This window comes from Abramis brama (genome assembly GCF_963993115.1).
Source record: "Abramis brama genome assembly, chromosome: 4".
Taxonomy (NCBI): Eukaryota; Metazoa; Chordata; class Actinopteri; order Cypriniformes; family Leuciscidae; genus Abramis; species Abramis brama.
In genome coordinates, this window is record NC_139966.1 from 21,325,663 (window position 1) to 21,339,889 (window position 14,227).

The 14,227-nt window shown below is 44.3% G+C and overlaps 1 protein-coding gene across 3 annotated transcripts in view; it reads right to left on the reverse strand.

Moving 5' to 3' along the window:
• The window catches only part of LOC311081134 (NACHT, LRR and PYD domains-containing protein 3-like), a 50,558-nt gene extending 37,511 nt beyond the window's left edge, over positions 1 to 13,047 (reverse strand). The window contains exon 1 of one of the 3 annotated variants that reach the window (XM_084111541.1): positions 12,979 to 13,047. The gene's annotated coding sequence lies outside the window, so the exon portion shown is untranslated. The remainder of the gene's footprint in view (positions 1 to 12,978) is intronic. The other 2 variants (XM_084111542.1, XM_084111543.1) reach the window with 2 other exon arrangements.
• Positions 13,048 to 14,227: the final 1,180 nt, after the last annotated feature.

Below are 14,227 nucleotides of genomic sequence, written 5' to 3' on the forward strand. Positions count from 1 at the left end.
ACTTCAAAAACGCGAGGCGCAGCAGGCGCATAAACAGCGCGCAGAACGCTCGCTGCCATAGGAAACCAATTGAAAATAGGCGCCTCTCACTGCAAAATACGTGTCAGGTATGATCGGCCCCTTAGAGGTGTTAGCGCCTTTTGTTAGCACTGCTCTGTAGCATCTCTTGCATATTGGCTTGCTTGTTAGTCGGCAGCATTTGTGTTTTAGTATTCTTTATTCAGAATTAAATAGGCGCACAGTAGGTTGTTTTGATTAGCATAATTTTCTTTAAGAAATAATGAAAACATTCAACATATGTGGTGACGTGGTGGTTACTCTCAGGATTTAACAAGAACAATTTAAAGTTTAAACCAGGGACGACCAGGGACGTAAATCCCTGTCCCCCTGTGACGGTCACAATTACTGCATCACGTGTTTGGGCTTAAAACAAGCTGAAGCAGCTTTTGTGGATAGTTTGTGTTCTCAGTGTCTCGGTGTTGAGATCAAGACTCACCTTCGTTTGCAAAGGTGGAGTCCTCATTTCTACACCGCACTCTTGGGTGCCGTGTGAGGTGGGTGATTATAGGATAGTGATGGAGTTTCCGCCCGGTAACCATTCCTCATGGAATGTGGACTCCTCACGATTCCATCACACCGATACTGAAGGATTCCGGTGTTGAGCGCGCTGACCTGTCTGTAATGGACGGGCCAGAGGTACCATTGGAGATTCCCCAGGAGGAGAGGATGCCAATCGCTGCATCGGAGGGTAAGCTGTACTCTGGAGAGGATGATTCACCCACATTGCTCCCTTCGCGGAGTACAATGTTGCTTGAGTCGGATCCACAGTTATTAGCTATGCTGAAAATGGGCCGCCGCGGAGGTCGGGCTCGAGTGGAACCCTCCACCATGTCCCGCTCAGTCGTGGTTGGCTGATTGGTTTCTCAGGGCCGGTCGGGCTGGTTCTCAGCCCACCACCCCAGTACTTTTCTTTCCCGAGGTGCATGGAGAACTGACCAGGTCGTGGATGGCACCTTTTACTGCTGGAAACGACCTGGATAGCTTCTCCCCCCTCACTATCCTTGAAGGACGAGCAGTGAGAGGTTACATGGCTGTCCCATGCACAGTCAGGGAGGAAGAGGAGCAGGTCTTATTGGTTCAACCGGACCTGGTTTTCCAAACTCGTGCTCCTCTCGTCAGCCCCTCTCTGGCCCATTCCTCTGAGGGAGGACCTTCTATCTCAGGGACGAGGAACCATATGGCACCCGCGTCCAGACCTCTGGATATTTCAGGTCTGATTTCAAGAGGTTCTAGGGGGTCTACCACAAGCAGTCGTAGATACCATCGCCTCTACGAGAGCAACCTCCACGAGGCATGCTTATGCATTGAGGTGGAACCTGTTCGTCAATTGGTGTTCTTCTCTCAGAGAAGACCCCCGAAATTGCTCGGTCGGGACTGTACTTTCTTTCCTGCAAGAGGGGTTGGAGCGAAGGCTTTCCAAGGCTCTCAAAGTGTTTGTTGCCTCTATTGGCGCACATCACGATACAGTGGATGGGAAATCCATAGGGAAGCACGACCTGATATTCAGGTTTATCAGGCGAGCGAGGAGATTGAATCCACCTCGCATCCCTTCCATACCCTCTCGGGACTTATCTCTGGTGCTAACCGCACTGCAGAGACCTCCCATTGAGCCACTGCAGTCAGTGGAGTTAAAAATTCTGTCATCAAAGACAGTTCTCCTGCTTGCACTGGCCTCCATCAAGAGGGTAAGGGACCTGCACGCTTTTTCGGCCAACGAATCGTGCCTGGAATTCAGCCAGCTAACTATCATATTATCTTGAGACCCCGGCCTGGATATGTGCCCTAGGTTCCTACCACTCCCTTTCGGGACCAGGTGGTGGACCTGCAAGCACTGCCCTTGGAGGAGGCAGACCCTGGCTTTGCTCTGTCCAGATATATGTGGATAGAACGTAAAGCATTAGGACCTCTGATCAGCTCTTCATCTCAGAATCAGAATCAGAATTTATTTGTTATTGTAAAAACATTGTTAAACATTGTCACAACGAAATTTAAAGGCTACTCCTGGGGCATAGAAGAATACATTCATACACTCACTCACATCATACTCACACAGAACCATACCGACACATACACATAATAGGACAGGTCACATAGAGGCAGTATAAAAACAAAATCACAGTACTGAAAAGTGCAAATGCAGTGCAAAACAGGCAAGATAATCATTCATCATGATAAGGTCCTATTTCTGTAAGTGAGTGTTTAAAGTTGTAATGGCTGTGGGGAAAAAGCTGTCTCTGAATCTGAATGTGCAGGTTCTGACAAACCTATAACGCCTTCCTGAGGGGAGTAACTGAAAGTGTTCTTGGCCTGGGTGAGAGGAGTCCTTAATTGTTTTTTGCTCTACTGAGGTAACGGGATGATGCAATGCTGTCAAGTGTGGGCAAAGAGCACCCAATGATTTTTTGCGGATGACCCTCTGCAGGGATTTTTTCTGTGCTTCAGTGCAGCTTGCATACCACACTGTGATGCAGTACGTCAGTATGCTCTCTATGGCAGTGCGATAAAAGGCCACCAGCAGCGTTTCCCTTGAGGTTGTATCTCTTTAGCAGTCTCAGGAAGTAGAGACGCTGTTATGCCCTTTTGATTATGGTGGTGGTGTTAACAGTCCAGGACAGGTCATTGGCAATATGAGCCCCCAGGAATTTGAAGGTGTGGACCCTCTCGACACTAGCCCCTCCTACGAGGAGTGGCGGTGGGTCCATCTGTCGCTTCCTCCTAAAGTCCAGGATCAGCTCTTTGGTCTTTAATGTGTTGAGCTCGAGGTTGTTGTTATGGCACCATACTGTCACCTCTCAATCTCAGCCCTATAGTGTGTCTCATCCCTTCTACTATATGACCGACGACTGTGGTGTCATCTGTGAATTTGATGATGGTGTTGGTTGAATGAGCTGGGGAACAGTCGCTGGTGTACAGGGAGTATAGCAGAAGGCTGTGCTGAGTGTGATGGTGGAAGAGAGGTGGGTGCCCAGTCGAACAACTTGTGAGCGGTTGGTGAGGAAATCACTTATCCAAGTGCAGATGGGGGTGGAAAGGCCCAGGTGGAGCAGCTTGTTGATGAGGATGTCCGGGATAATGGTATTGAATGCAGAGCTGTAATCCACAAAGAGCATCCTCACGTAGGTGTTGGGGTGTTCCAAATGATTTAGCGCCGTGTGCGCCATTTTGGCGATAGCATCCTCCGTGGACCTATTTGGCCGGTATGCAAACTGATGGGGATCAAAAGAGGCTGGGAAGCTAAATTTTATGTTCCGTAGTACCAGTTTCTCCAGGCATTTCATGACAACTGGTGTCAATGCTACTGGTGTATGCTACAAGGTCCTCTGGAACTGGCTTTTTTGGCACGGGGATAATGATGGCTGATTTCAGACAAGATGGAACGGTGGCCTGTGACAGGGAGCTGTTGAAAATTCTGGTGAAGACTCCTGCTAGCTGGTCAGCGCAGGATTTAAGGACTCTGCCCGTCACTCCGTCAGGTCCAGTTGCCTTTCGTGGGTTGACAGACTTTAGTTAACATCTCACTTCGTGTTCCAGCAGAGTGAGAGTGTGACTTGTGATGGCTGGTAGAGACAGCAGATCTGTTTCAGATCTGTCAGCCTCAAACCTGGCAAAGAAGTGGTTCAGCTCCTCAGCCAGCGAGGCATCAGTGTTGGTAGTACTGTTGACAGTGCTGCCTTTGTAGTTGGTTAGTTGTTGTATTCCCTGCCACACTCTGCGCGTATCTTTGTCTGCTAGGTAGTCCTCCATCGTTCTCCATCCTCCCCTTATATGCCTCCTTTGCCACCTTAATACCCCTCTTCAGGTCAGCTCTAGCAGAGCTGTACTGTTCTCTATCCCCTGATCTGAAGGCGATGTTACGTCTCTTGACTTCTCTCGTCATCCAGGCTTTTTGATTGGGATGTCCTGATGCGACGTTCGACCGTGACATTGTCCATACAGAATGTGATGTAATCCAGTACAGCCTCTGTGTCACCATCTAAGTCACTTTGAAAGAACAGGTCCCATTCAGTGTGTTGGAAGCAGGGTGGGAATTATGTAATTTTAGGGGCAAGGCCATTTGGCCTCCACCTTTTCTTTTTTTTTAGGGGCACCAAGGCCATATGAAAGGGCACAAAGGCCATTGAGTACAATTCGATGGTTTTCCCATTCAGATTGATACCATAACATCCTAATTTGGAATAAGACATGGATTATAACTTTTTTAATAAAAAAAATTTTTTTTAATGAGAGAGAGAGAGAGAGAGAGCGCCATTACATCCAGAAGGTATACACCCTCACACAACAATAGAAACAACATAAATGCCAATAAAAGCATTCAGAAACACCACAAATGCCAATAAAAGCATTCAGAAACACCACAAATGCCAATAAAAGCATTCAAAATATTCATTCAGTCCTCTATATCATGTGAGTGTGAGAGAGAGAACCATTTCATCCAGAAGGTATACAGCCTCACAATCATTATCGCTCAGCGCTCAACGCAGTTTGCTTCGCGCTCCACTCAAATCACCCCCCGCTCGCTCCAAAAAAGGAAAAAAATCTACATGTATATCACTTGTAGCGGTCCCCAAGCTTTTTTTGCACCACAGATCGGTTTAATATCAGACAATATTTTCACGGACCGGCCTTCAAGGTGTGGCGGATAAATACAACAAAATAAAATGATACGAACGGCATAAAAACTGGGGTATTTTTTTTAGCCTATAATAATAAACGTGAATCCAATGTGTAGGCCTACTAGCAACTTTATTAGCAGCGTCCTCTAACATCGCGCCTAAAAACAACTGAGAAAGTCTGAACACAAACAAAATGCCCCCAAAAGAAAAGTCTGTGTCGTGTCTGTGTCGGCTGGAAAGATGCTGACTCGCGATCTTCGCAGTAGTGAACGCGCCAGAGAGAAATGCACATTTCATACGGATTACATAAGAGAGAAGTCTGTTTTCTTTCATTTTGAATTGTTCTGTTTAAAAGTAGACATTTCAAGCTTTATATATATGTCTCAGGTCTGTGAGGCAAGTAGGCTATACGCTGAGTTTCGGTTCATTTATGAGACAAGCTCCAGTTTCGCCGGCGCCTTCGTGTCGTGATTATCTATTTTCTAATATATTCACTTCTAATTTATTAAATCCAGACAATTGGTTGATGAAACATTGATTAAAATTAAGATACAATTAATACAAAATGAAATTAAATTTAAAGACAGGCTTTGTGCTTTCTGCTTGAGGTCTCTGTGAAAGTTTTATAAAGCAGTCTTTTAGTGCCGCTTTCAGAGCGCTCACGTCCGTAACGTCCAGTCTGTAACATAGTTTTTTTTTTTTTTGTGAAATACATTTCTAAATAAATGCGACTTAGGCTAGGCATATGTGTTTTTTCTTCTTCATGGCGCATTTTTTGACTGTTGCGATTTATACTCCGGAGCGACTTATTAATAGTAGGCTACATCTGTATGACTTCTCATTTTCCTTTTTGAAGTACTTTTTGAACTCCATTATTGAGCTGAGTTTTGACTGAAAATAGTCTACTGTTGATGACTGTGCAAGACAGATGGATTCAGGGTCAGGCTTGACTGAGCATGCTTCAGACTCGTGGTGTGAGCGGAGCGAAACTGGAGCGGGAAATAGGGCGACGCTCCGTCCTTTTGAAATTGCCGCTCTGCGCTCTGTCCAAGATCCGCCCGCTCGCACTCCCCGCTCGCTCCCGCTCCACTCCGCTCACATGCTCTGCTTTATACATGGAACTTGGACAGGGCCAGGGCACACAGGCCACTGTGGCCGTACGATGATTTTTTTTTCACTGGGCACGGAGGCCAAACTGTAGGGCAACGGCGGCCATGGCCGCGTGGCCGCGGTATAATTCCCACCCTGGTTGGAAGCAGTCCTGAAGCTGGATAGGGCGGTGTCAGGCCAGGTTTTAATAGTCCTTCTACTTGGCTGTATAGCCTAGCGGGCAAGCCATGGTGCCGTCCATAGCCCTCCTGACAGGGATGTATGCTGGGACCAGGAGTAGTTGGATGTGATCTGACTGGCCCAGGTGAGGGAGAGGAGCAGTTCTGTATGCTTTCTTGATGTTAGAGTATACATGGTCTAGTGTGTTTTACCCTCTAGTAGCACAATCGACATGCTGGAAAACACTGTGTAGTACAGTCTTTAAGGACGCCTTAGTAAAGTCCCCTGCTATAATATGTATTCCCTCTGGGTGATCGCGCTGCAGTTTGTTTGCTATGGTTAGCAGGTGAGCCAAATCTGTGCTAACGTTAGCATAGGGGGCTATGTAGACAGCAGTACCAGTCACTACGGTGTACTCTCTTGGTAAATCAAATGGTCTACATAGTACCGACAGGGCTTCCAAGTCAGGTGAGCAGTGCTGAGCAACGATCCTGCTGTTGTTACACCATTCATTATGCACAAAAATGCAGAGTCCTCCTCTTCTGTTCTTGCTGGAGTTCTTGTCTCGGTCCTGCCGATAGCTAGCTCGGCCTGCTAGCTGCACGGCGGCATCCGGGATGAGGGGATTCAGCCAGGTTTCAGTGATAATCATCACACAGCAGTTCCATATGTAGTTGTTAGTTGTTATACTGAGTTCCAACTCACCCATTTTGTGCGCGATGGATTTGGCTTTGGTGAGTAGGAGGCTTGGCAGTGGAGGTCTGTGTGGTAGTTTCCTTAGCCGGGCTAGCAGGCCCGACCGGCATCCTCGCTTCTGCTTCTTCTCCCGTCTCCGCCTTAGTCGCTTTCCGCTGCCGACAATAATCCACGGAGCGCCCGATGGTCTGGCTATATCCTCCAGGATGTTATGAGCCGCCTGGAAGGCTCTTGTAACGACTGTGTTATATCGTAGTCCAATCTTGATTAGGTCAGTGTGGCTGTACTTGTTCGTAAGACCTTGACATGGGAACGTTACAAAAAACACTAACGAGAAACATAAACACCGACAGGAGAGCTAGGAGCCGCTGCACAGTCGCGCGCCACCATCTTGCTCCTTGAATGACCAAACATTCTGTGACAGCAGAGGCCAGCAGAAGGGAAGGCTGTCTCCAGGCAGAGGTTGGCCAACTGGATAGTGGATGCCATCATCTTGGCGTATGAATCCCAAGATGTACCTTGTCCCCCGGGACTGCGAGCTCACTCCACACAGAGTGCGACACCTGACACGTTCTCTAGGTTCTATAGCCTACGTGTCAAGCCAGTTGCTTCCCATGTGCTCTCTTCACATAGAAGCCAGTAATACAGTAAGCACATTTGTTGGCTGGATACATGTGCCATTGCTTCAGTGAGTTCTGCTTGAGAACCCTGTAGTTCCTCCAATTATCCTTCGGCATGGGACGTGGCGGAGCGTCTGGTGCTAGGCCTACCACTTGTAAACTAATGTAACTTGTGGTAGGCTGGGTCCATATGTTGTTCCCCCCTCTAGGATCCATATGTGTATGTCCACAATACGGTTCCCAAAAATTCGAGCCTGTGTCTTCCCTTGGCAGTGTTTGCCCTGCCACCTCTGATGGCTCCCCCTGTCAAACGGCTGGAGCCATCTCAGTTACATTCTCAGTTGTACTGCCTGAATCTTCGCCCAGTCAATATGTGTATTCTCCACGGTTATCCCAATCAGTCGACACGCCGACTACGTCTCCATTCCATCCTTCAGGGAATGAGGGTTACACAAGTAACCAAGACGTTTTAAATAATGTCTTGTCCCGTCATTGTCGCTTATCAATTATGTAATATTCGTGCTATTCTCGGTTTCCGCTTGTATAAACCATAGAAATTTATACATAGATACATCATTAGCATCCGTTTCAATGAACTGCTATATGTAAACAGCTAATGAGGTCCTTTGTATATATATCTATGATACAATATCTCGCACGCCGCTGTTGTGTCGTTCAGTCATAATGGTTCACGATAATTGATTACGAGTACAGAACATCCCCAAAAAACGTAGATCAACTGAGGCAAGCAGGCTTTGGGACAAACGGAGAAATAAAACAAGGATCAATATCAGCTTAGATATTCAATATTGGTTACATTGACCATAAAATACACAGTATCAAACAAATAATAGAATTAAAAGACACTATACAAGACAGTATATCATTCACACAATGTTCTGGGATGCAAGTTCATTTATAGATCAGTTTGTCTATAAATTAATGCAGGAAAGTCTGTTTTAAGGTCAATGTCTGTCTTTCCTATGGCCTCTGTCTTGACCACATGACCACATTTTTAACAAAAATAAAACCATCTTATCTGATGGAAGTCATGGTTCTTCCCCTAGTTGGGGGATGGGATCATAGATCCCATAGTGAGTTGTAAAGATTATTTGTTAAATATAACAAATAATTGTGTCTCAGTTGTTACATTGTGCAGGCGCCTCACTTGCGCACACGAACACTAGGGCTGTGCCGGTAAACTTGACAACCGCACCAACTTGGTTCGCTAAAAAAAAAAATTGTATGTGAATGCTGTTTTACATTAATATTATGACACACAAAGCTTTGTTTACAAAATAAATAATAGGTTAGCAATTAAATGTTACATCGCAGCCATGGAAAAGTTTGAATTCATGACGAATGAGAGAGTTTTGAATAAAACATTTTTCTTGAATAAAAACAAGACTAAATGTGGTTTACAAAATAAAAACTATGCTAAAATGTCTCCTCATTTTCATTGACCAAAACGAGACGAGACGAAATGTTATAACGTCACGCAAATGAGAGAGTTGTGCGTGAGCCCATAAATTTAAACTTTGTAGGCTTTGAATTCTGGTTTGCGATCTGGTCACCCGATTATCAGCGAATTTAAAAATATTCCATTAGTTATTCCATATAGAAAGCTTGAATTGTCTACTTTTAAACAAAACAATTCAAAACAAAAATAAACCGACTAGCATATGCTTATGTATTCCATATGAAGTGTGCATTTCCCTCTATAGGCGCGTTCACTGCGAAGATGACGAGTCAGCATCGTCAACTTCATCTTTGCAGCCCGACACCGACACATAAAAAAAAACACTTTATTAATAAACAATTCAAATGTCTCCTTGCTATATTTGATACATTCATAATCATTACTTTTGCCGGTTTTGCCGGTACTTTTGCGCGGGCGCCCGTGCACGTCACGTCCCGCCAGAATGGGCGTGGCTTATGTCTATATAAGCTGGGTCCAGATAGGTTGTTCTTTGATATTTCATCTCTTCAGCGAAGTGTTCACATCACATCGCTGTTCTCCGGAGAAGCCTGCGCCGTCGACGAGCCTTCTCAGCGGGACGAGCCATCTGCCTTGCAGACAGAAGCCGACCAACTTCGCCGCTTCATCCACCGTTCCTGCTGCGCTATCCGGCGCCCATATCCTTTTCTCCTTTGCATTCCTGTGTGTTCGCCCCGCGACACACTTCATTCTAAAAGAGCAAGGCATTGTTTCAAATGCCTCTCTTTTCCAAATGCGGCTCGTGCCGAGCCACCCTCAGCGACGGGGACCGCCACATCTGGTGCGTTTCCTGCCTGGGAAGAAACGACGCGGACCACGTGCTTTCCAAGGGCGGCTGCCTGGAATGCGAGGCTATGGCTATGTCGACCCTTCGGGCTCGTCTAGCCTCCTTCAACGTGGATCCCGCCCCTCCGCTTCTCTCTTCTGGGCCGCGCCGTAAAAAGCGCCGTTCACAGAGAACACCGGAGGACATTTCTGTGAGTGCTTGCATGCCGGCTAACTCCTCCCGCTGTGCATCTCGAATCTGACGGGGACAACGCGGAAGAGGACAGCTGCTCTCTTCTCGCTTCAGAAAGCGAAGGATGGTCGGGCTCCAATCCGGACCCTGCCCCTTCTCTGCAAGAGTCGAGCGGGGTGCGGTCTAGCTTCGACGCAGAGCTTATCCGCCTTCTCCTTTCCTGCCGCAATTACATGAGGAGCTATCCAAAAGCTGGAAGGCGCATTTTCTGCTAGGCTGCAGCCTACTGTCTCTTCGACGCTCTCCCACGTGGACGGCGCTAAAAACTATGGTTCCATTCCTCTCGTCGAGGAACCGGTAGCAACACATCTGTGTCTGCCCTCCGCTGGATGGCAGTCCAAGCCCTCGCTGCCCTCGAAAGCCTGCAGGACAACTTCGGCTTTGATCGGTCGCGCTTATACCGCCGCCGGTCAAGCCGCGTCAGCGCTTCACGCCATGGCATCAAGTGCATCAGGCCAACCTTCTCCGCACTATGGACGAGGCGGGCCCGAATCCTGAGAGTTTCACGGACCTCAGATGCGCTACGGACCTTGCTCTATGAGCCACCAATTCCATTGCACAGGCCATCGGGAGAGTTATGGCGTCTCACTGTCACCGAGAGACACTTGTGGTTAAACTTGTCCAACATGAAAGAGTCCGACAGAGCCACTTTTCTCGACGCGCCTGTGTCTACATCCGGTCTCTTCGGCCCGGCAGTCAAAGGCTTCGCAGAGCGCTATTCAGAAGTGCAGAAAACTTCACAAGATATGCGGCACTTCATCCCTAAACGCTCTAGTTCCGCATCGGGTCGCTCAAAGAAGCAGCCGCCCAACCGTAACACAGCGCCGCCGCCAGCTTCACAGCGCCATCAGCCGAGAGAGTCTCAGCAGCGCTTGCGCTCTTCAAGCCGCTACAGGCCGCCTCCCCCCCAGGGACCCAAGGCCCAAGATAGCGCTGAAACCTGAGCCTTCAAAGTCTTCCTGACCACCTTAGGAAGACGAAGATGGGCGAGTCTCGCTTCAGCCGGACCACCATCAAAGAAAGTGCGTCCCGCTCTCTCAGTTCCCTCAGCAGAGGTGACTGGAGAAGTGTATTTCACAGCCAACGAGCCCGTTACACAACCCGCTCGCCTGTACCCAAAGGCTGTTTTCACGGCTACCCAGATAAATCTCAAAAAGAGCATTATGTCTGTCTTTCCGGCGCACGCCGAGGGTGTTATAAATGTAGGAATTGTGCCCACTTCTCAGTGCTCACCCCTACACATAAGCACGGCCCGTTCAGTGTTACACACTCATTCAGGTCCCATATCAATGAAACCGGCTCATGCCGCGTGTGTTTTAAATGTAGGAAATGTGCCCGCTGTACAGTGCTCACCCCTACTCACAAATATTAATATAACATTAACAAATGTTAAACGAAAGTTGTTTTATTTTATAATATTATTTAATATATTATGTAAGTTACCAGTATTTACTGATATTTATTTCAATGCCTTACAGGCTTTAGTGTGTTGTTTCTTTGTTTTTTTTTTATTTAATTCAAAACAACCCCCCAACCACCGCCGGTAGTTGGTCCATTACCACTGCGGTGGTAAAAAACTGCCACCGTCACAGCCCTAACGAACACCAGTTCTATTGGAACGAGTACGGATATTGGAACACAAGTTAAATACAAAGCCTTGTTTACATTGTGAATAATAGTTTAGCAACCAAATTTTACATGGCAAATATGGAATAATTTCTTGTTGAACGAGGTAAGCCCAATTTAGTCATTTTGGCTTGACGTTTGTAGGCTATTCTGTTTAATATATTTTATTTTATAATATTATATTTATATAATTTAATAGCTTTTTTTCTGTTCACTTATTATTCTGTTCTGAGTACTGTTAAAGGATTTGTTGTGGAGTGAGATGAAATAGCCCAGGCTATGTTTGTAATGTTTGTAAATATTTTGTTTTATTTGCCATTTATTAATAAACAAATAAATTAACCTCGCAATTGGGCAAACAATTACATTAACTGTGTTTTTGGAGTGAGATCAATATTTCTTTCATGAGATTACTTCCTCTTCTTGGCCAGGTTCTGTTTCCCCATGTCGTAAACTAGGGGCGAGGCTTATAAACCGTGAATATTTAGGGGCGTGATATTCAATAACGATTGTTATCAGCCGCTACATTTATCAACGTAAGATGATTTATGCGCTTGGATCTGCGCTCGTTTCTACGTATTATAAATGAGACCCATTATCTTAACAGTTACCAAATGTTCTTGCTAAGCGAAAAATGGTTAGGATTTCCTTTTGTAAACAATAATGTGCTTCATTGACCAAAAAAAGAAAAAAAAAAGGAATAATAATTTGACTGATAGGAATATTTATATGTACAAGATTTATTTAGATATTGCAATATATTTTTATTGAGAATTATTTTGTCCTTGACAATCGTGTACTGAAAAATCTGTTATTAACCTAATCTAAATAGGCTGAAATAAAGGTTGTGAAATGAATGTGGCTATTGAAGAGAGAACAGAGATAGAGACATATGAGGCATAAATTGCAAAGTAAATAATTGCTTTGAGTTTTGTTAGCAATAAAACAAAGTTGTAATCAATGTACATAAAATGTAGCAATACAACTGCGTTAAAAAGGATAACAAAATTAATTTGTATGAACTTATTTCCATTGTGGTCCATGATTTTAGATCAGGCCGACTTACGTCCTCCCTGACTGTAATCCTACACTCACATGGGTCCTTCTGGTTCCGATGTCCACTGACTGACAAAGAAGTTTTTATATCATTCCCTTATGAGGTTCAGGCCGACTGATGTCGATCCTGACTGCTATACTGTGTTAAGCACCCATTCCTTCCACTCAGGGATGGTTATGTTATATTCTTATATTCTTTTTAAACAAAAAAAATAACTTCACAAAAATACACATACAATCTATTAAGACATCCTATCTAAAAACAATATCTTCACTCTTATATTAAAAACCCACACTATCCGTTAAAACCTTAAAGTCCAATGGCAATTTATTCCACTCCTGTATATTCAAACGACCTTTGACCATACAATCACTTACAACTAGATAAATTAAGATCAATAATACTCTTGTCTAACAGAATGTTTGTTAATGTTAATGTTTGTTAACATTACACTTTTGACATGATACATGACAATTTTAAATCTATATCTATCAGTATTTTATAAAGTAGCATTTACCAACCGTGAATGATGACGACGTAGATGTTTTTTGTTCCTCCAGTGAAAATCTGACTTGAGCAGAAGTTATGTTGAAACTCCTTTCAGTTCTGCATTTTCATTGAGGACTGTGGAGAGGAAGTTGTCTTCAGAACTCAGAAACTAAGGATTTCCACACCTCAAACTAACAAGGAACTAAACCACAAGTCGAGAGCTGTGTTTCCAACTGTAACTCCATCATCTCGCAACAACCACATTGTGTTTTTTTTTTGTTGTTGTTTCTGTGCATTTCTTTCTTTTCCTACTCAATCAATATCAAATTGATTTGATATCCAATGGCAATTACTCTGCAAATAGTGCACACTCAATCACAAATAAAACAAACACAATTTCATAGCAAACTCCAAAGCAAATTTAAATCATCAAATCAAAATCAAACCACTAAAAAATTGTACACCCCACCTTAACAGAGTGAAACATATATAAGAAAATGGGAACCCCGTCATTTGTAGGTCCAAAACGAAACAAAATAAAATGTCACAAATGAAATCACTCTACCACTTCAACACGCATGACCCAATTAATCTCTTCAGACACCCATTAAGACACCATTGATTTCAATAACATAAACAGCAATCATACATCATCTGTTGAAAAAACAAACAAAATAAAAAACAAAGAAAACACAATTCATGATTGCCCTATAAAATATTTTATGTTATAAAACCATTAAACATAAAACACACAGATTACAAAATCTTCCCGTTCAATAATTCAATTTAGATCAGTACTTGTATTCTTAATCATATATGCTTAATTATCTGAGGCACCAATCAACACAATTCTAAAACAGAAAGCAAATACAAATGTTAAAACTAGACAAACTCACTATAATCATCATAAATCACAACCCTTAACTTCACAATTCAGTTCTATGCTGCTTATTAATAACTGGTATTTTCAACTGCTATTACACAGATTTAAAAAAAACACCACACAGCTTCTCCTGCTTGGTACATGGTAACACAAAAAGGATGCCCAAAACGATTGGTTTCCTTTTATAGTGACTTGACTCATGGAGTTTGTAGTCCATGTAGTCCTACACCTTCTACTCCATTACACAACCGCACAAGTTTGGAAACTCTTTTCAGTTCATTTGAGAAAAGGAAGCAAGGAATACAGTATAAAGCATTGTGATTTTGCTGTAGAAGAAGAATAAGTTTTATTTATATAGCGCCTTTCCATAGCTCAAGGTCGCTTTACATTGTACATTA